The sequence below is a fragment of the Hemicordylus capensis genome, chromosome 5, assembly GCF_027244095.1.
Source record: "Hemicordylus capensis ecotype Gifberg chromosome 5, rHemCap1.1.pri, whole genome shotgun sequence".
NCBI classification, from domain to species: Eukaryota; Metazoa; Chordata; class Lepidosauria; order Squamata; family Cordylidae; genus Hemicordylus; species Hemicordylus capensis.
Window position 1 is genome coordinate 27,693,339 of NC_069661.1, and position 22,202 is coordinate 27,715,540.

General features: G+C 42.5%; 1 protein-coding gene across 7 annotated transcripts in view; it reads left to right on the forward strand.

Moving 5' to 3' along the window:
- BMPR1B (bone morphogenetic protein receptor type 1B) overlaps positions 1-22,202 on the forward strand; it is a 367,640-nt gene that overhangs the window by 207,222 nt on the left and 138,216 nt on the right. For 5 of the 7 annotated variants that reach the window (XM_053254091.1, XM_053254092.1, XM_053254090.1 and 2 more), the window contains one exon: positions 3,457-3,537. The exons of 1 other annotated variant lie outside the window; for it this stretch is intronic. The gene's annotated coding sequence lies outside the window, so the exon portion shown is untranslated. Of the gene's footprint in view, positions 1-3,456; positions 3,538-22,202 lie in introns of those variants that run through there. One more of the 7 variants, XM_053254099.1, reaches the window with a different exon arrangement.

Genomic DNA, 22,202 nt, shown 5'->3' on the forward strand with positions numbered 1-22,202 from the left:
TTCTGCTTGGTTCTTGACTTGTTCTTTCTTGTAGGCCTGTTTTGTTTCATTGGTGTTGAATAGTTTCTCGTTATTGACCATTTGAAGTGCATCTTCTTCACTGTCTTTGATATCTTCTTCAAGGCCTCTTTTCTCCTCCTCTACTGTTTGATGGACTTGCAGCATTCCTCTTCCACCTGAGCTGCAAGGGAGGTATAGCCTCTCTACATCACTGTGGGAGTGCTATTATTATTATAATTTTTAAAAGTTGCCAGATATGAGGAGCCTCTTATTTCACAGGGAGCACATTCCAAAGTCCAGGGGCTACAGCAGAGAACGCTCGTTCTCAAGTATCCACCAGATGAGTTGGTGGCAGCTGCAGGTGAACCTCTCCAAATGATCCTAGCAGGCATTGAGGCTCATGGATTCATGTTCTCTTAAATACTCAGGGCCTAAGCTGTTTAGGGCTTTATACGTAATGACCAGCACCTTGTATTTTGCCCAGAAATGTATCAGCAGCCAGTGCAATTCCTTCAACACAGGAGTAATATGGTCTCTCCTAGATGACCCAGAGACCAACCTGGCTGCTGCGTTCTGAACCAACTGCAGTTTCCGGACTATGTACAGGGGAAGCCCCACATAGAGTGCATTGCAGTAATACAGCCTAGGGGTTACCAACAGATGTACCACTGTTTTGAGGTCATTCATCTCAAGAAACGGACGCAGTTGGCACATCAGCTGAAGCTGATAAAAAGCACTTCTGGCCACCGCCTCAACTTGGGACACCAGGGAGTGGTTTGGATGCAGAAGCACCCCCAGACTGCATACCTGTTATTTCTTGGGGAGCGTGACCCCATCCAGAACCAGCAGACCAAAATCGTCTCCCAAGTTTCAACCCCGCACAATAAGTACCTCTGTCTTATCTGGATCCAGCCTCGATTCCTCAACCAGCCCATTACTGTCTCCAGGCAGGCAGTTAGGGAGGTTATGCCTTCTGCTGATGATGTTGAACGTGGAGAAATAGATTTGGGTGTCATCAGCATATTGATAACACCCTGCACCAAATCCCAGCAGTTTCATGTAGATGTTAAACAACATTGGAGACAGTACGGAGCCCAGAGGGACACCATACAAAAGTTCAGATTTTGAAGAACAACAGTCTCCAAGAGACACCATCTGGAATCTGCCTGTGAGGTAGGAGCAGAACCACTACAAAGCAGTGCCTCCCACCACAAATCCCCTCAGATGCTCCAGAAGGATACTATAGTCAATAGTATCGAAAGCCTTTGAGAGATCCAAAAGCACCAACAAAGTCTCACTCCTTCTGTCAATTCCCAATTGGAGATCATCCATCAGGCTGACCCAGGCATTCTCCACCCCATAGCAAGCCCGGAAGCCAGATTGAAATGGGTCTAGATAATCAGTTTCTTCCATCTGGAGTCATAGAGTAAGATTAGCTGTCTTCGTTACACAGGAAGAATCCTGGGCTGTTTGGAATCCTGCTCTAGATGGACAATTCTGCTCATGAGGCTTGGTGGAGATGGAGCATGCTTTCACCCCAGAGAAAGGGGCTGGGCCCCTCTTCTTTTACCAGTGGTTACAAAAAATAGAACAAAATTCCTCTAACACCAAAACAAAAGGGCATATCTTAAATCATCCTAACCTATTTCCAGCAGTCTAATTTTGGGGATCCACACACAGTCATTAATACTTGGGATAGGGAAGGGGGTCTAGTCAGAGGATAATAATAAAATACCCCAGAGACATGGGGAGGACAAGACGATGCATTTTCTGACATACCTGCTGAGGAGTTGGGCTGGTGTGAAGTCCTGAACCTGAGGTCTGTTCTGGAGAGAGAGAGCGAGGCGCCTTATGAAGCTCCTTATAAATAGGGTTGTAACCATGTGGTTGGAAAATTCCAGGGATTCCTGGCCTTCTAGGGAAGATAAAGGCAAGGAGATAAAGTTGGGGTTAGGAATATGTTAATGTGCCAGCCTTTTTGCCAGGTGATAGTTTTTTTCCTGCCAGGACAATGACCCAGGTGAATTGGAGAGTGGTCTTTTGTTTATCTAGGGATTGAGTGATCCCCTGGGATCAAATTGGTGAGTGGGCTTCTGAGGAATGCAATGAAACATGTTTAGCAAACAGAAACAGGCAAAGGGGCTTCTGATTTATCAGTCTGCAGAAGGCTAAAGGGATTTGAATACAGAAAGTCAATCTCAGGGAATCAGCATGACTCTGCAGAAACTTTAGACCTGTTTCCAGGGTTCTCATACATGTGACTTTTCTGACCCTTTATTTTGCCAGCACATACACGTGTCTTTCTTGGACTTCAGGTCCTTTATACCAGCACTGCATGTAGGAGTACAGGGGTCAAAGATGGCCACTGCCTATAACACCCTGTGAGGTTCCTTTGTCCGCATCCCCCCCATTAATTGCTAAGTATTAGGGGTATCTTCTGGAATAAAGTAGTAGAGGGATGCAGCAGGAAGGGGGGATTAGTGAAAATCTGGTGTCTTCTTTTCGCAGGAAAATAGGATTCCAATTGATTCATTTAGCTCAATATACTGACTGGAAGCGTCTCTCCAAGTTTTCAGGCAGGAGTCTTTTCTAGCCCTACCTGGAGGTGACAGAGATTGAAACTGGTACCTTCTGCATGCAACGCAGTTGCTCTATCACTGAGTTATGGCCCCATCCCCACGATCACCTTAAGATTCAAGCCATTGCAATTCCCTTGAACTTGCTCTTCATTCTTTGTCATTGCCTTTTTCTGTCATTGATAAATGCTGCATGCATTTTGAACACATATGGCGGGGGGAGGAAGCATGTGGATATCTCCCCCCCTTTTAAGAAACTGGTTCTAAAGAATGCCTTTCCAGAAATTTTTGACATCCACGTTATGGAGTAATTAAATTTAATGATCCTAAGTGAATAATATTTAGATACGTAAAGCCATAAAGGGGGTTGGAGATTAGTAGTTAGGCCAAAACAAAGGTAGTGCTTCCCTCCTCCTCTGTTTTTTCTCTTTTCCCTTTTCCACCTGCTTGGAGAAAGCTCTGTTTCTTCAGACAAGCCTCATAATTACCCTTCTGTGCCTGACTTGAGCCTGCAGGAAAGGCCCACAGCATCTGTAAAGCTGGCAGCAAAATGGTATTTCCAGGCCGGCAGAGAACTGCAGGGTAGGGAGCCAATTCATGGCTTTGTCTGAGCAGCTGAGGACTTCAGCCGAGTAATGCCATGGTGTACAGTAACACAGACCTGTGCCATGAGCAAGTAAAAGAGCAGGCAAGTGCCGTGGCTAATATTTATAGACCACTACATAGCAATTCTGGTTAGAGGAAGAGAGACACGCACACATTCAGGAAGGGAGCAAGAGCAGGCATGGGCTGCAATGAAGGTGGATTTGTAGCTGTTTTGGATTTTTGTTTAATTGAGTTTCTGTGCACTGAAACAATGTGTGTTCTTCCCACCTACCAGGTTTAAGCTGCTCTTGATGGTGAATCATAGCAACCTTGTTCCAACGACTCAAGGGGAGCAGAGGTAAAGAGGATTCAAAAGGTATGTAACTGCTTTTTCAACCTCACCTTTACACCGAAAGCTTTTGCCTGGTTGCATGCATTATCCTTCTGAGAGCAGCGTAGCAATCGCTAGGAACCTGGAATGCATTTTGTACTTGATTTGTTAGCACTGCCTTTTGGTTTATGGCTGTTCTGGTGAGTGTGGCAGTCATTAAAAGTGAGATATTTGTAGCTGGTGAAAATGTTGGTCGTCATTCGGTAATGCACTTGAAAGGGGATGGGTGGTAATGGGGAAGGAGGTTCCAGGATTCTGTCACATCACAGATGAACGTTCTTGGGGGCTGAAAACATATGTGTATCTGTACCTTGTAGTTTTCTACTTCTAAGTGTCCATAGTGGCACTGAGTGATCTGAATATGTGCAGGTGCACCGGGGACTGGTTTATATATTCTCCTCCTCTACCCCTAGTAAACAATTTAGAGCGAAACCAAATCATTCAATGAGAGAATGTCTGTATTCTGTTAGGCTCAAGCTACACATAGTGACAGCAGCCTCTTTGTTTCAATGCAGGTCGTCTGCAATTGTGTATAAAGAACGGGGGGGCACTTAGAAAGAAGCAGGAGTGGGGTACTAAGCCCTGTCCTTGCTGAAGGCTTATATCCCCCCCCCCCACACACACCACCCTTCTTTTCAGCCAGGCTTCAGTGCCAAGTGTGAGCTTGGTTGTAAGAAAAACACTTGATGTGGAAGCTTTGGGGAGGCAAGTGAAGGATGAAGGGGAAGGAAGGATGCAGCTCCTCTCGCCCATATGTCCCTCTAAAAATTGGATCTCCCCCTTAATATGTGATTAGGACAGCAGAATGGAGTTCAAAGAAATTCTGGACTACATTATATGCAGTTAATGTCAATCAAGTCAAATTCATTTATCGTAATATAGCAATTTGTCATAAAACAAGAAAACATACCTTAACACATTGAGCATTTAGAAACATTGCAAGTTGTTACAAAAATCATGACACCGGGAAAGTACCAAAAACTATATAGGAAGCTGCCTTATACCGACTTATTCCATTGGTCCCATCTAGCTCATCTAGCTCATTACTGTATATTCAGACTATCAGTGGCCTCTCCAGGGTTTCAGATGATATTTTCCAGTGTATCTTGTTATGCCAGGAATCATGACACCGGGAACGTACATGCTAAGAGAGCCAGCGTGGTGTAGTGTTTAGAGTGCTGGACTAGGACTGGGGATTTTCAAATCCCAATTCAGCCATGATACTAGCTGGGTGACTCTGGGCCAGTCACTTCTCTCTCAGCCTAACTTACTTCACAGGGTTGTTGTGAGGAGAAACTTAAGTATGTAGTACATTGCTCTGGGCTCCTTGGAGGAAAAGCAGGATATAAAATGAAAAATAAAATAAATATAAAATAAATGAGCAAAGAGGCACCTTTTCAGAGTGGCAATTCTCTTTATCTAGCAGGGGGAGAACAACTGGCCCTATCCATCCCCAGCATAGCATGCCTCCAGTGGCTGTTGCTGATGTCTATATTATGTTTCTTTTTTAGATTGTGAGCCCTTTGGGGACAGGGAGCTATTTTATTTATTTGATTGTTTATCTATGTAAACAGCTTTGGGAATTTCTGCTGAAAAGCGGTATATAAATATTCGTTGTATTTGTATTGAAACTGGGACCTTCTGCGTGCAAAGATGAGACTGTTCCATTCAGCTATGGTTCTCCCCACCACTGACACGCAGTGATCTTTCGTTGTCAATACCCTGTTTCCTTGAAAGTAAGACCTACCCCGAAAGTAAGACCTAGCAGTAATTTCTGATGTACCGCTAATATGCCCTAGTGCATTTTTTGGGGCTAAAATTAATATAAGACACTGTCTTATTTTCGGGGAAACACGGTAGCAATGCAGGAAGTAAGATATCTTGCGGTTCTTAAGATAATATAGGAAATCTACCTTTCATAGAGAGGTGTATGATGATAGAGAGGAAATGAAATTTCATATGTAGCAAAATACCTGCAAGCAACATGTGAAAACAGAGGCTTTTGCCATGGCATCGTTGGAAGCTTCCTCCATCACACTTTGTTTATATAGATGCGTGTGGCAAAATGTACTCAGAAAAGAAATCCATGGGAGATTTTTTGACAGGTTTCCTGCCATTTTGTCTAGCTACCAGCTTATCCCTGCTATGGATGCTAAATAAAAAAATGCCACTAGACCAGACAATTTGTGAGAAAATACTCTTGGTATAAAGTGTGGAAGAAGAAATAGTACATGTCAGTCACTTCATAAAATGAAAAGCAAAGCAAGGAAAGCCCCCCTCCCCATTTAACAGGTGCATTGTTTTAGTTTACTCCTTGAGACAAATAGGAGATTGAATTAATATGGGTAAGGGGTTGTTACAGGAGAAGTGATTATTTCAAGCAAGGCCTGATACTTTGCTGCCTGGGATCTGATGATGACCAAGTTTAATACCTAGCATTAAGGTGAGTTCTCACCATGCTAAGTACACATAATAGCATGCTGTGTAGAATATACTGTTGTGAGCAGGCCTCTGGGCTAGAGAATAGAACAAAAAAAAAAAAGCTCAACTTGACTCAGTGAAGGAGTAATGCTATTTTGGTTTGGTCTGATATTCCATGAAGTGGAGATTTGTGGTGTTTGTTTGCAACTGAAGATATAAGAACTTGCGAACGAGGCTCCCATAAGGCGGCTGCTGATGTCCTTGCTATTCTTATTTATCTTGCAAAGACCTTGGCTTTTTTACCTTGGGTTTTGTTTTTTTAAAACTTGGCTTTTCACGTTCCTTAAAAAAATTTTTTTTACTTCACTTTTTAAACTTTTTACTTTAAAAAAACTTTTTACTTGGCTTTTAACTTTTTTTACCTTGGCTTTTGTTACCTTGCAAAGACCTTGACTCCAACTTTCTGCATTGACAATAGTCTGGCTGAAATTTTCTTTCCTGTGTGCCCTCTTCAGACATCCCTCTATGCATATTCTGAGTGTGTGGAGAAAGGGGGAAGGATCAGAATTCCTGCCCTCAACTTCAACAAATTCAGCGGCAGTATGAAGGAGTTCTAGATATTTCTGAAACATATGAGTTGAGTATCAGACAGTGCATTCCCCCCACCCTAGTTATCATGGCTCAAACCATGATGATGGTTTTTTGTTTGTTTGTTTTCCCTATTGGGATGCAAGGAAACACATGATATAATGAAGTCACATGATGTGCTAAATGCTGCTGCACATGACAGAAAAAGGAAAATAATGACCAGCAGAATAATCAACATAGCATTAGATGAGCATTCAGAAATTCTAGGAAGTAAGAATTCTACAGAAGTTAAAGGGTTCCCTTAATAATCCTATCATTGATACTTAACATTGGTGTGTGAATGGGGGTCATGTATCTGAGAGGGCAGAAATCTGGATTATCCCCTGCAATGTGGGCAGATGGAGACTCGCATTGGTTGAAATTGGGGATAATAAGTCAGATCTCTTCTGGCAACAGCCATCTTGCACCTCCCTAAGCAGCCCTTCCCCATTATTTAAGAGCCTTTGTGTTACAGCATCAAAGGTTGTACATTCCTGCTTCAAATAATCCCAAAGAGCTTCCAGTCTAAACATCCAGTAGTGCTTCACATCATTCTAGTATCTGATAAAAACCTGTTTAAATTTAGAGGCAGAAGAGATTGGGAAGTGACACTATCTTCTCATTTGCCATTTTCAGTTTTGAAATATTTCCAACCTGTTCATTTCTCAGGCAGGGGAGGCAGGAAGGAGAGGGATTATTTTTTTCTTGGGCACCCAGTTTACGCAGGCAACCAGGAAGACCCAATCAGCGGTGTAGCTTTCTTTCTTTCAAGTGTGAATACTAAGATGCGACAGGGGCTTTGGCTTGTTCTGATAAATTGGCACTTGAGAAATAGCCTTCTTTCTTAGCAGGAGTCCAGCTATACTAATTTTTCTATATCTTTCATGGTCCAGATCATGTTACCATAAGACCATATGTTTTAGTTCCACTCCACCCCCGAAGGTCAGCATATCCTTTGCTTGGTGCCAGAGCACTGAAGCAGGACCTGGTGCTTTTGTTGAAAACTGAAATAAACCAGTGAATTGTGGTTATTTATTACATAACTCCCTACTCCCAGAAGTGTAAAGTATGACTTTTAATTAACAAGCACATTGTCCCTGTGCCTTGAGTTGGAAAATTACATATCGGTATCCACATTGGTTAGTTGGCTTTTCCTTACTTATCAGTGGCTATATATAATGTCCTTCTCCTTCTCAGCTGACACCTGTTTTCTGGCTTTCTATACGACATTGTTAATTAACAAGCTATGACAAATTACCAAAGATGGTTGCATACAGTGAAACAGTTTTTCCTAAGTGCAAGAAGTACCCAAGTTCCATGATGTGCCTCCCTATCGCCATCATTCACATGGCCATTGACGTTCGCTAACAGTTTGAAACGTGATGTCCATGTTTATTGTTGGTTCGCGGCTGGTAAATCAAGTTTGGCAAGTCAAGCGGTAGGCTGGAGGAAGCGAAGCGACCTAGGACACAGAGTTCCATTTAAATCTTTTGAAGGCTATTTTATACCCCCCCCCCCCATTATAATGAATCTCATTACAAAGTGAGCAACCTAGTTAGCTAATTATTAATGGAAAACCTTTGAGAAATTGTGACTTGTAATCCCATTTTTGGTGCCAGTGTATGAAATACAGTACCTTAAACTGATACCTATATCAAGGATTGAAAAGCTTGCACGAGGGAAGGTCAGGAAGGAGGAAGCAGAAGCGCAAATAGGTAGAGTTACAATAAGGAGTTTTCTTGGGAATGGTGCTTCTCTTTTAGATGAGATTCCAGTAATAGTGTTAATGAAATTATTTCTTTCTCCAGAAGGGTTATCCAGAAACTCTAGCATCAGGGTAGTGCTGGATTTAAGGACTGCCTAGTTCAATTCCTGACACCCAGGCAAGTTTCCTTCAACCATAACAGATTTACTCTATCATGCCATAAGCAGGGCACATGAGAAGAAGACCAAAGTGTACCATACCAGATGTATCTTCAGGCCAAATCACCCAGATAACTATTTGTTCTGCAAGCATGTATTTGGTATTTCTTTTTCATATTTGATGGACCCTTTCCTGCACAATCAGGGCAGTTCAATACATTTTGCTGCCTTAGATAAAGGACAATATTATACACCCACACTCGCATCCATCTGCAGGCAGGTGCTCAGCATTCTCAGGCCATGCTGCTTGGCTGATAACCGAAATATCGTTTGAACTGAACTGTTTCTAGAATGGTGGCAGAGCGCATGCAGACTATTCCACCAAGCCAGGCAGTGCTGGTAGGGAGTGGACATTCCTAGTTCATATCGGCAAGGGGAAGAGGGGGAAGAAGAGGCACGTTGCAGCAGGCTGAGGAAGGGAAAATAAACACGCCACTGTCCTTCCTCACCCAATGGGGTGAAGATGGGCAGTGGGCCTGTGGGATGGTGCCTGAGGTGGTGGGTTGCTGATGCTTGCTGCCGTTGCCCCCCTTCTTGTGTCCATACCTGAAGGGCCACCCTTGATTAAGGTGAGAAGTGGGAAATGCTCATTCATATCCCTAATCGTGTGTGGGCATGGCTGGTTCTGATTTATCAAATGAATCAGTCCTATGTGGGATTAATCTATATGGAGAAACTCATGAAAGATCTTCCCAAGGAGCAACAGGTCAGTCTTAATTACTCTAGAGTCGCTTTAGGTGTGTGGTGTTTAATGCAACATTCTCAGATGGCTGAATCATGCAAAACGTGATGTCCATGTTTATTGTTGGTTGCAGGACAAACTCTCGAGGCCACTATCCTTCATAGCTTAAAGGCAGTGTGTATGGTTTTCATGTAGAGGCAAACCTTGTTATATGCTGATTTTATATCCACAGTTTTATGAAATCGGATAAGCAGTTTCGTGAAATCCGTCACATGATTCATTATCTGTGGATACCAAAGGGTTAAACCCCACATATCCATGGTTCCTAGAGGGCTGGAAGTGACCGTGGAGGTCACTTCTGGCTGCCATTTTGTCAGGAGGAGCCATTTTATGGCTCATTTTTAAAAAAACTTTTTGTCTGCACCTTTTTGCTGGGGAAAAAGGGGGATTTGGGCCTGGAGAGGAGCATTCCTGGACAGCTGGACACCCGCAGAGCATGGTAGGGGACTTTCCCCCAGTTTTTTTTGTGTGTGTTGCTGCTGTTGCATTTTTGCACTTTTTTTTGGCCCTCTTTCCAGCTTTCAGAAACCTAACCCCACCCCCAATATCATAGAGTCAATGCCACAGTATTCTCAGTTTCAGCATCTGCAGTCCCCCCTGTAGAACAGAACCCATGTGGATTTGACTCTATAAGGTTTATGGACTACTGGCCCAACTTAAAAGCATTTCAGGCAACAGGCGTGGAGAAGACTTCCGCTGGAGAACTTGTAGAATTGCTCTCAGTCCTAGATGGACAAACAATGTGAGTCCATACAAGGCAGCTCCTTTATCTACTGACCTGGAGAGTGTGTGTGTGTGTGTGTGTGTGTGTGTGTGTGTGTGTGTGTGTGTGAGAGAGAGAGAGAGAGAGAGAGAGAGAGAGAGAGATTCATTCCTGGCCCCACGTCTATTTATGTTAAAATTTCTACTCTGCCTCCTAGCCCACCTATGGGGTCTCCTGGTAGATTACCAATCAATAACAGAGTGTGAAAGCAAAACCTGCCCCCCTAGAGAATGCTGCTATTTAGCACAAGTCTGCCCCAACTGCTTTTAGGTAAAACCTCTAACACCTTGATTCTACACACTCTGACAGTGATCCACAAAGCCTCTTTATGAGCCTGAATGGGCTTTCAGGAGCGCTGTGGTACTTCTTCCTTCACCTCTGAACAGCAGCTCCCAAAACTACGTTGCAGGCTAATTTTAGGTTTAAAGGCAGCTGTGATGCAATGCAATGGTGGTGCTTGAAGAAATGGTTGGAAAGAATTCCCCTGTGCTCATGGATCTGCCCCTGTTGCTCTGTTTTGCACAAGGATTCATTTTAATGGGACTTCTGTAGTTAGGATTGCAGACTAAATTTAAGACCAAGCCAATGTTTTAGAATTAGTGACATTTATTTGACCCCCCCTTTAAAAAAAGAAAAAGGAAAAATATATAGCCATACAGAAGCTGTTGGAGTTAAAACTAGTTCTACACACTCCCTCTAGAGGCTAGAATTGGAAAAAGAATGCTGGTTGCGAAATTCCTGTTTCCTCTGTGAAAATTAAAAAACGGCAACTCAACAGCAGGAGGGTACCTGAGCTCCTTAGAATTTTATCAGTGTGTATATAGCATTCAACTTGAGTTTTAAAATGTGGTGGTGGTGGTGGGTAGGTGGGGGAGCGGGAATCTTTCCAACCAAGATATTTTTTTAATTGTTGCTGGAACAGGGTATGGTAGAAATTCTGTTTACTAATTTCATGCCTTGTATAAAAAGAGCTTTGCTGGGTCAGACCCCTGGACTGTCTAGTTCAGTCTCTTGTTCCCCACAGTGGCTCAGCAGATTCCTCTAAGGAACCCCCAAGCTGGAGATGAAGGCATGCCCCCTCTCCTACTGTTGCTCCCCTGCAGCTGGCATTCAGGGGAATTGTGCTTCTGAACTTTAGGGTGGCCTGTAGCCATCAAGACTAGTTGCCATTGATGGACAAATTCATGGAGGACAGGGTTAAGTCTCTTTTAAAGCCATCCAAGCAGGTGGTCACCACCACATCCTGTGGCCTTGTTATATGTTCAGTCATACAAACACCTTATGTTTAAGATGAGTTAAGATTTTTTTCAATTTTTGCTCATGATCTAAAAAGCATGAAAACTGCAAGTTAAAGTGCATAAATTAATTTCCATGCCATATACAGGCTTGTACCACCTACTGGCACAGCGGGGAAATGACTTGATTAGCAAGCCAGAGGTTGCTGGTTCAAATCCTCGCTTGTATGTTTCCCAGACTATGGGAAACACCTATACTGGGCAGCAGCAATATAGGAAGATGCTGAAAGGCATCATCTCATACTGTGAGAGTGGTGGCTGCTGTTTTCTGGATGCCTGCCTGCCGGTTGGCCAGCCAACCATCTGTCATAAGTCAATCTTGCATCCATTTTCAAGAGTCAACCTCTTCACATGTAAGAGTGAGGTCTACTCATAAGGTTGAGGGACTACTTACAAGTAAAGATGCACTGCCTACTCACAAGTAAGTCTGAGAGTCAGCTGATGAGGAAGTTCAGTTGCCTACTCATATAAGATGTGATGTCTGCTTGTGAATAAGGATGCAATGTCTACCCACAAATGAGTTTATTTTATACTGCCTAATTTGTACATCTATTGATCTATTGATCTACAAAATTTAAGACACAATATAAAAGAGAGTAAAAACAGTTAATGTTAATTTCATACAATAGAAACAAATTAAACTGTTTAAAGTTAATTTCAGCTAAAAGCCTGAGAAAACAGGTGTGGATCTTCTTAAAAGCAAACAGAGAAGGAGATTCTCTTATTTCAACAGGGAGCATATTCCAACTCCCTGAGGCAGCCACAGAGAAGGCTCTGCCGCAAGTCACAACTAAACAAGCCGGCAGCAGCTGTAACCAGACCTCTCCAGATTATCTTAATAGGCGGCAGGGATCACGACAAAGAAGGCACTCTCTTAAATACCCTGGGCCCAAGCCGTTAAGAACTTTATAGGTAATAACCAGCATTTTGTATTTCACCTAGAAACATATTGGCAGCCAGTGCAGTTCTTTTAAAATCGGTGTTATATGGTTCCTTCAGGTTGTCCCAGAGACCAGTCTGACTGCTGCATTCTGTACCAATTGTAGTTTCCGGACTATGTACAAAGGCAGCCCCATGTAGAGTGCATTACAGTAGACAAGCTTAGAGGTTACTAGCATATGCACCACTGTTTCAAGGTCATTTACCTCCAGAAATGGATGTAACTGACATATCAGCCGAAGCTGATAAAAAGCACACCTGGCCACTGCCTCAACCTGAGAACCCAGAGAGAGTGTTGGATCCAACACTCCCAAGCTATGCACTCCCAAGCTAAACCATCTCTCAGGTCCCAAGCCCCCTCAATCAGATTCCCTTTTACAAGTATACCTCCTGATCCAACTTGTGAGTTGGGTCTTTGAGCTGGAAGGTGGCTCTACTTGGACCCAAGACACCGGTTCAGTTTGAGGGTGAACCTCTGAACTGGGCCAGCTCAAACTTGAGCTGCCTCACACATCCCTAATCTCAACCACTCAACAGCCAGTTTGAAATGGGTCTAGATAATCTGTTTCCTCCAAGACATTCTGCTTGGCACCCCACCTTGGCATACGTGAAAAAAGGTGGGGGGGGGGAATCACTTCGACGTCGCATATCCACAGGTTGGGGTTGGCCAGAAATGACTGCAGATGTGCACAAATCATTTTTTTAAATTCAATTTGTACCCGAATGGAAAGGCATCGTCTCATACTGTGCGGGAGGTGGCAATGGTAAACCCCTCCTGTAATCTCCAAAGAAAACCACATGGCTCTGTGGTCACCAGGAGTCAACATGCACTCAGTGGCACACTTTACCTTACTGCTCCAAGGAGCTTACAATCTAAAATGCTGACAATGGGGGAGACAATGTGAGAGTCAGTAAAAATAGAAAGAGAGGAGTGGGTAAGCAGAAATGGAGTGGGGAACGGTCCTCTCTGAGGAGCTGTATAAGCTTTTCTGGCCAGGGGGAGTCATGGTCCTTACGTGACCCAAATGGGCACAAGAATGGTGAGGAGAGAATATGCACACTACTCTCACTGTCTTCCTTCCTGGCTCACAGAATTCTGTCCTCCCTCTTCCCTTGGTCTCACTCTCCTGTCTTGCTTCTGCTTCCCAGCTGTCTGCTTCCCCCTCCCAATGACATCACCATCCAGCCTCTGCCTCCAAGTATATTCTTATACCAATCACTTCTGTGTGCTAGTAGTTCTCCCTTCTTGATCTGAGGTGGTGGGAAAGTCTTTGTTGCCACAGAAAGGCCCGATAACAAAGAATGGATATGATCAATATCTTATATTCAGTTGGGCATAAGGACTAGGGAGTTAAGTCTAAAGTTGCATGGAAAGATTTTGAAGGAGGAGGTGGTGTCCTATATTTGTTCCTGGAAAGAAGATCCAGGTGCAAGGGGCAGCATTGGAGATTGGATGGAATGGCCTAAGAGAAAAGGCAAGTTTATGGTGGTTGCAGAGTGGGACAAGTAGAAAACAGTCTGCTCTCTGCAAAATGCAGTGTTGAAATTGGAAAAGCCAGGTCTGAGTCCTTGAGAAACCTAGGATGTATTTGCCTACTAAAATAACTGTCTGTGGACACCTGCTGCTGGATCCCGTTTCTCCTTATTAGAATTAGCTATGCAACAAATAAAATGCTTTTAGGTTTCATATGCTGTAGTATTTGTGCCAGTAAGTAGTGGGATGAAACTGATCTTAAACAGGTATTTCATTACTTCTGTAAACTGTGATATTCTTAATGTATAATCACATATGGTTGCTATAGACACCATGTTGTTGTTTAATACATTAGGGGAGAAAAGGCTAAGTTCCAATTAGATCTATTTTAGGTGCAGTGAACTTTCCAAGGTAGGTCTGTACATACACTTTCTGTCTGTCTGCCAATTTCTGTCTATTTATGCTTGAAGTGCAGTGAGGCTTTTTAATTTTTATTTTATTCAAGGCTATCATAAATCATCTGTAATAGAGACCTGATGCTTAAAGGATTAAGTTTGTCTTCTCAGTACTAAATTGCTGTTTAGTAACAAACGTATGCGGAACTATTCAGAGGAATGGCATGATGATAATTTTAGGGCCATCTCAATATCTGGAACCTTTTCTCCATTCTTCTCCACTGGGAGCTGATTTATCACAGAGATGCATCTCATAGGGAGCTTCCAGGTGCACCATTTTATTTACCACAAACAGCTGTATGAAGTCCTATTTCCTCACACCCCATGCAAATGCTAGAGTATATAGCTACCAAGATAAATAATAATAGTATAAAATAATATACTGTTAGTATAATAGTATAAAAACTACCAAGATAAGTAAAACACCTTTGGCAGTGCAGTGAGGGGGACTTTATATTATTTTTGGTTAGCTTTTGGTTCACAGTTTAATGGATGTTCTCTTGCGCAACTCCCACTAAAATGAATGGGGCTGTGCTCTTGCAATTCCTAGTGGATTTTGTTTGTTGTTGTTGTTGTTGTTAATTTACATTTTATATCCTGCTCTTCCTCCAAAGATCCCAGAGCGGTGTACTTTATACTTACGTTTCTCCTCACAACAACCTTGTGAAGTAGGTTAGGCTGAGAGAGAAGTGACTGGCCCAGAGTCACCCAGCTAGTATCATGGCTGAATGGGGATTTGAACCCGAGTCTCCCTGGTCCTAGTCCAGCACTCTAAGCACTACACCACACTGGCTTCTTAATTTTTAGAGCTCTGGTTCACCCTATCCATGCTGATTTGAGGAATAAGAATGTAACATTTATAAAAGCAAGCTTTCTTCATAATAATTATGGTTATAAAACAATAAAAACACCGAAAATTGCATATTTTACAACAATAAGCCCCCTGCTAACATAGGGTTGGAAAGGCTGCCTATAAACCTTGTGGTAGAAAACAGTGAGAAAAGGGAAAGTAAATCCAAAGATGTTGCTTCTGTTTGTGCAAAAGGTACACACACTGGTTGCTCCAGCAGTAACAACTGCTATAGAACTTCCCATTACAGAACTGTGTGAACTCTTAAGTAAAACAGCACTCATAGGAACATAGAAAGCTGCCTTATACCAAGTCAGACCATTGTTCCATCTAGTTCAGTATTGTCTACACAGAGGGAAGGGAGTATGGCAGTTTCTAAATCTAAATACATTTGCCACCGGCTCGTCTGGTGGCTGCTGAGGGACGAGCCTTCTCCGCTGCTGCCCCGAGCTTTGGAATGCACTCCCTAGTGAAATAAGAGCCTCCCCATCTCTGACAGCTTTTAAAAACTCTTTAAAGATGCATCTGTTCACCCAGGCTTTTAATTAATATTGTTTTAATGGTTTTAATGCTGTTTTAAAATATTGTTTTAAAAATTTTAAATTGTTGTAATGTGTTAAACTTTTTGTTTCTGTTTTAACTCATGTTTTACTTTCTGTTTTTATTTTGTTGTAAACTGCCCAGAGACGTACATTTTGGGCAGTATAAAAGTATGTTAAATAAATAATAAAAGAAAATCAGTATTTTAACCAAATGAACATGGTGAAAAAGCAGTTATGGCCATCCTTCATGTTCTTGGCATGGCAGGACCACCATTGAATTTAAGTACTGTAATACCTGGGGAGGGGATTGTGACACAGATTGTTCTTTAACATCTCTGACTAGTCATCTACTACTAGTAGTGCTACAGAGCTGTGTACAGCCCACAGGCTAAGAATGGCTTTAAGATTCTCACCAAGTACGCAAAGATAAAATAAGTAGCTTGCATGGGACAGATTGTAAAGATGGCGATAGTATGAATCTGGTAATGAAATCAGGGAGAAGAATTGGAGGCCTTACCTGATGTCACTGTGCTGCGCTCTTCTTTTATATTATATTTTACATACATATGAACAACCTGTGTGTGCAAAATCAGGCCCAAGGCCTATCTGGTCCAACATTCTGTTTCCCACAGTGGTCCACCAGACGCCTCAAGGAAGCCCACAGGCAAAAGGTGAAAACATGCCCTCTCTGTTGCTTTTGCTGCCCTGAACCTTGAGGTGGCCTTTAGTTATCAAGACTATTATCCATTGACCGACCTGTATTCCACAAATTTATCTAAGCCACTTAAAGCCGTTCAAGCTCTTGGTGGCCATCACTAGGGGTGTGCATGAACCAAAATTTGTGGTTCATTTCGAGTTAAAACTGAACTGCTGCTGGTCCATGAACCGGTTCAGTTGAAGCGACTGGCCGGTCCGTTCCATTTGACCAAACTGCCTAGGTGGTTTGAGGGGCTATGATTGTAAAGGGAAATCCGGTGAGGATTCGCCTTTACAAGCAAAGGGGTAGAGGATCCTTAAAAAGTCTTCTACAGGGTGGCTAGGGGGCTCTGAGGGGCACATTTAAAAGTAGATGAAGGTTCTTCCTGGTCTGCCAGTGGCCTCTGCCGCTCCTCGAAGCCCTCCTGGCACAGCACAAGTATGCGGCGCTCCCTCCAGCAACCCGCCCATGCAGCGGTGGTGCAGTTCCAGCCTCTGCAGATGCACAGAGGCTGGAACCCTGCTGCTGCTGGGTGGGCAGATTACTGGGGGGAACGCCACATGCTTGGGCTGCACAAACGGAGCTTCAAGGAGTGGTAGCAGCTTCTGCCAAGCTGTTAAGAATCTTAATCTAATTTTCAAGGTGCACTCTTACCACCACCGCGGTCGCCCTTTAGAAGATTTTTCAAGGATTCCTCCACCCCTTTGCTTGTAAAGGTGAATCCTCACTGGATTCACCTTGACAAGCATAGCCCCTCGATCCTGAACCAATAAGCCATAGAATGGGCGTGGTTTGGTTCAAATATGAACTGGACTGCCCAATTCGCAACTGAACCATCAAACCAGCCCAGTTCAAGGCGAACCAGTTCTGTATTGAATAGTTTGTGCACATCCCTAGCCATCACCACATCCTGTGGCAGAGAATTTCATCAATCGATTATGTGCTGTGTGAAAAAATACTTCCTTTTGTCGGTCCTAAATTTCATGACAGTCAATTTCATGGGATGCCTCCTGGTTCTAGTGTTGTGAGAGAGGGAGAATAATTTGTCTCTGTCCACTCTCTCCACACCATGCATAATGATATAGATCTCTACAGTGTTTTCTCTAATTTTTTCCATCTGTGTGCAGAATGAATTTTGTTCTGAGCAGCAGTATTGTGACAATATGTGTGCACGTGTGTTCAGAATGGGGTCTTCTTGATTCAACCTGAATGGGATCTAAAATTAACTGTGAGCAGACATCAAAAAACTTGTGAGCGCACGCACACATGTGAACGCCTTAGAGGGAACACTGGACCTCTGTAATGTCTCCCCTTACTTGCATTTTTTCTTAACAAAAAAGCCCCTGATGTAGCCTTACCTCTTAAGGCTGATGTTCTAGGTCCCTGATCATCTTGGTTGCCCTCTTTTGAACTTTTCCCAGCACTGTAATGTCCTTTAGAGATATACGGTGACTAGAACTGTACACAGTACTCCAAATGTGGCTGCATCATTGATTTGTATAAGGACATTATAATATAATTTTCAGTCCCCTTCCTATTGGTTGTGAGCATGGAAATAGCCCTTTTCACAGCTGCTGCATGCTGCGTCGACACTTTCAATGAGCTGTCCGCCACAAGTCAAAGATCTCACTCCTGGTCAGTCTCTGACAGCTCAGTCCTCATCAGTGTATTTGTGCAGTTGGCATTCACATGATGTTCAGTTGACATTGTATTCTTTCCCTTGAGCATTACTGGCAAAATAAATGTGAGGGTCATTTCTGCCCAGTAATGCATCAGGAAAGATGCAGCATAATGATAGTACTTCTCCCTGCAGGGCATTATGGAGTGGCTTACAGGAAGAAAACAGTTATTTAAAATGGTGTTGCAGTGGCAGTTTATCCAAGCAAGGAGAGCCACCACACTACAGATAGGTAAAGCTGACCTCAATCACTAATTCTGTCCAGTCCGATACAGGGTATACTGCACACTTTTGTATCAAATCCTATTGGATCAGACTGTATCAGTCTGATACAGTTTTTTATCAGATCTGAGCTGAGGAAAATTTCTTATATCAACTGATTCAATCAGCCCAGTTTATGGCCTTATTCATAGAAACAACATAAGAACATAGGAAGCTGCTTTCTACTGAGTCAGACCATTGTTCTATCTAGCTCAGCATTATCTACACAGACTAGCAGTAGCTTCTCCAAGGTTGAGGGCAGGAGTGTGTCTCAGCCCTATCTTGGAGATGCCAGGGTGAGAACTTGGAACCTCCTGCATGCAAGTATGCAGTTACTCTTCCCAGTCCGGTCACATCCCCTAAGTGGAATATCGTACAGTGCTCACACATGTAGTCTCCCATTCAAATGCAAACTAGGATAGACCCTGCTTAGCAAAGGGGACAATTAATGCTTGCTACCAGAAGACCTGCTCTCTTCCCTTTTGATGCATAGCCCTAGAAAGAAGCACATTTCTTACCACCCCAGAGGTCTAACTGTGCTTTGAGGAATCGGGCACGGAGCATGCTTAAATTTAGCGCCAATGCTAAGTTGGCTGTACTTAGGTTTCCTTTGCAGAAACTGAATATTGGATTTTATTGTGTTTATATATGAAATATATGCATCTCCATCTGATGTCCTTGTTGAAGAACCTTCAAAACATTTAACTACTCAGTGGCTGAGGGTGAATTAATTTGGTCTATGATTTTGTATCAATGTTAGAGCAAAGACAGTAACTTTTAAAAGTGTTTTAACAGCTGTGAAAACATGCTTATTACAAACACAGACTAAAGGCCCTCCTAAAGAACTGGTCATGCCTATAGTATTTAATTTTTCATTGTTGAAGTACTTTTTCAAAACATCTGTCCCTCATTCAGCATGTTTTAAGTGCAGAAGTTATGGAATAGTGTAGATGAACTTAGCACTGTTTATAGTAAGATGCTGCTTTAGCTACTGAGAATAAAGAAAAACCTCAAAACTGACATTTCTATGAGAAGAGAGAAAAAGGTCATGAGTTATGATATGGGTCATTGACTCTCAAACTCTTGTAAGCATATGGGATCTTCTGTAGAATTTACTACAGACTTCCTTCTCACCAATAACACATTTATAAGAATATGAATATTAATGTGGCTGGCAGAGGAAAGCTTTCTTAAATAAATATGGAAGATGCAGAGAAGTCTGAAAAAGGAGAGGGCTGTGTGGGTCTTGGCCGTCTACCACACATCCTGCATCAAATTAAAACCATACCGTTCAACTGAGTGGGATGCTACAATAAGATGGAAATTAGGCTTTTACCTGATACTTCCTTTATGGGACAGTTTTTAAATAGTGAGTTCTGCCCTTAAGGATGAAAAGACCTACCTTGCATGAAATCAAAGCATTTGTCTATAAAGAGCACGCCTTAGCAGGTTGCTGAGATGGATTGATCATGAGGCATTGAGAAGCTGAAAATGTTAACTTGGCGAGAGGATACAAAGAATTTACTCCATTAGAGTTTTAACAGCTGCTGAAGTGTTTCAATGGGAAGAAAATTATTGGTTGCAAATATATATAATTAGGTGAGCATAACAAACATGATGCACTTAATTAAATGTTTAAGGCTATTGATATCACATTGCTACTGTTGAAGTAAATGAGGTGGGAAATGGTTACCATTTGTCAGTTGATAAATTACTTTATAATCCACTCAGGGCCCATTTGATCAGTTGAGCTCTTTTCTGGTGTGTATCAACAGGTTTTATTCAGCTACTGGTTATTTCTTGACTAGCCAATTTAGGACTGATTTTTATTTTAGTTCTTCCAGTATTCCAGAATTATGAAATTCAACTGGTTTAAAAGTATTCATACCCTCTGTTTCTGTTTAGGACAGCTTACAAATAGTACAATAATACATTAATTAAATTTAAATCAATCCAGTAGTAAAGGTGAAGTGTGCTGTCAAGTCGATTTTGACTCCTGGCGCCCACAGAGTCCTGTGGTTTTCTTTGGTAGAATACAGGAGGGGTTTACCATTGCTGCCTCCTGCGCAGTATGAGATGATGCCTTTCAGCATCTTCCTATATCGCTGCTGCCCAATATAGGTGTTTCCCATAGTCTGAGAAACATACCAGCGGGGATTCAAACCGGCAACCTTCTGCTTGTTAGTCAAGCATTTCCCTGCTGCGCCACTCAAGGTGGTTTAGCACGAGATAAAACACTAATGACAAGATTGAAAGGGGGGGGGCTGAGGGGTGCAGACACAGAGGGCGTACATGCTTCTCAAGCTCAGTGTTCCCAACTGTAAAATGGCTGTGTATGTATGGGACAAAGGACTTGTAAACACATGCAATAGCTGTATATCTTACACAAAAATACTGTTGACTGTGGTGGGGGTTTATCCTAGGCATGCACTGTCTTTGCCTTCTAACCTATCAAGCCCTACTTCATGAACCACAAGGTGGTCCTTCAGGATCTGCCCCTAAGCTCTATCCAGCTGCAGTAATTATTTCTTCTACGAACTGGTAAGCCTTTATTCAGGGGGAAGTATAAATTGAATGTGTGGAGGGTGGAGCTCTTTATACTCAGGTTTGCTTCAAAACTGTTTGCTGTGGATTTTTTTTTAAAATTCTGTGGGGAAACATTTGAAAACGTTTAGTAATGTGTGCTGAAATTGCAAACTCCACTCATACCAGCTTTATGATATGTGTGTGGCAGTTCTGTCCACAGGTTTCTGTTCTTAATTTCACTAATCTCATATGTAACTTGATGCAGGATCAATCTGTTCGGGACATATTGAAACAACAGCTCATGTGCTCCTTTATTGTTAATTTCACCAAGATATACGGCATAAACATATAAAAGGGGTGCCTTTTATTAGCTGCCATCCAGATTTTACAGATTCTTTTTATCTTGATTATCTTTTAACTGATCAAAATGACTTGAGATCTTATAATTTAGCTAAGTTCTGTTTAATAGCCAATAAAATTCACAAGGAGTTCATTAAGAATCATTAACTGTGCTTAACTATGTACTTAACCATTGTATCATAACCATGTAGGTTTATTTTGTTGGGCTTCTGTTTGTAAATTGTGCTGGTCTGTGACTGTAATAAAGTGATTGATTGTTCAAGTTCAAGTTCTTTAATGTTACAGCCATAAACCAAAACAAGAGAAAAAGGTTACAATTCGATTGACTGATTGATTGGTTGAGGATTAATCTGTTGTTGCATGCTTCCCTGAGTGATGAGGAATTCCAGGGACAGTGCTACCTTGATTTGGCTTCCTTTGGTGAATTATGATGTTGTTGTAATATTTGGTTCATCATCTTGGTGCACTTGGTGACAGTTGTTCTTCAAAACAGGAGCTGCTATATGGAGATACCCAGGGCTCCGTTCTGTCACCATTGCTTTTAAACATCTACATGAAACCTCTGGGTGAAGTTATCAGGGGATTTGATGCTGAGTGTTATCAATATGCTGATGACACCCAGATCTATTTCCCCTTGTCATGGATATCAGGAAATGGCATTAGACCATTAAATGCCTGCCTACAGGCAGTAATGGTCTGGATGAGGGATAATAAATGGAAGCCCAACCTTTTGGGTGGGCAGAAATCCTTGGGACTCCCAAATTGGGAACAGGCATTCAGGTATCCAGGACACAAAGTGTTAAGGGCTTTAAAACTAAATACCAGCACCTTGTATTGGATCAGCAAACAAATTGGCAGCCCGTGCAGCTCTTTCAAAATAGGTGTAATATGCTCTAAGCGATTAGTTCCAGAGAGAACACTGGCAGCTGCATTCTGTACCAATGGAAGTTTCTAAATATTCTTCAAGGGCAGCCCCACATAGAGTGCATTGCAGTAATCCAGCTGTGACATGACTAAGGAACTTTTAGCCATAGCCAGATCTGCCTTCTCGAGAAAAAGATGCATCTGGCACACTAGCCAAAGCTGTGCAGGCACCC